Source organism: Nanorana parkeri, unplaced genomic scaffold (genome assembly GCF_000935625.1).
Source record: "Nanorana parkeri isolate BGI_ZX_2015 unplaced genomic scaffold, ASM93562v1 scaffold2022, whole genome shotgun sequence".
NCBI classification, from domain to species: domain Eukaryota; kingdom Metazoa; phylum Chordata; class Amphibia; order Anura; family Dicroglossidae; genus Nanorana; species Nanorana parkeri.
The window spans coordinates 159105-159748 of NW_017308290.1; the positions used below are offsets into that span (position 1 = coordinate 159105).

Here is a 644-nt window from a genome sequence, read left to right on the forward strand (position 1 = left end):
CCCCGTATTCTGAAATGGAAAAAAAAAAAGAGAAGGCAGTTAGGCCCCCCCCGACTGTCACTGGCCCCGCCCCCTTTCATTCATTGCGTTTCAGATCCGTCAATCACGGAGGCTCAGCGTCACATGTGCGGTCGGCATGCAAATACAGCCTGCCTGGGAACGCCCACTCACCCAGAGTGACAGCCATATTTGCATAACTCCTCCCACTGCTTGCATCGGGACTGAGGGCTCGATACATTGCAGGTTGCCCCGCCCCTAGACGCAGCGGCTGCATCCCTTTTCTTTTTTCTGGTGATCCTGCCAGTAACACACTTCCTGTCCCAGTGACAACGCTCACTCACCGGCACTGCATCCATGGAGGAGCACCCAAGGGCAGGACTACAGAACACCTCTCCCCTCCTAACCGCTATAATATGTCAACTCTGGTCGCTCCTTGGCAGACCCGGCCGTGTGTACGCGCCAGTGACAGGTCCCCTTTAAACCGGCGGCGCAGGATTCATTTCAGCGGCTGCATATTAATGAGGGATCGGAGGGGAGATAACAGACCCGGAACAGAGGCGCGAGCGGGAAGGCCGTGGTCGCCAGGCGGTAATTTTAGCCCTGAGAATTGGAGCTCCAATGTCTGGCTGAGAAGATGACACCCC

The 644-nt window shown here is 56.5% G+C and overlaps 1 protein-coding gene across 1 annotated transcript in view; it reads right to left on the reverse strand.

Annotated features, from left to right (window-relative positions):
- Positions 1-644, reverse strand: part of FBXO31 (F-box protein 31) — a 17874-nt gene that overhangs the window by 16273 nt on the left and 957 nt on the right. The window lies entirely within an intron of this gene.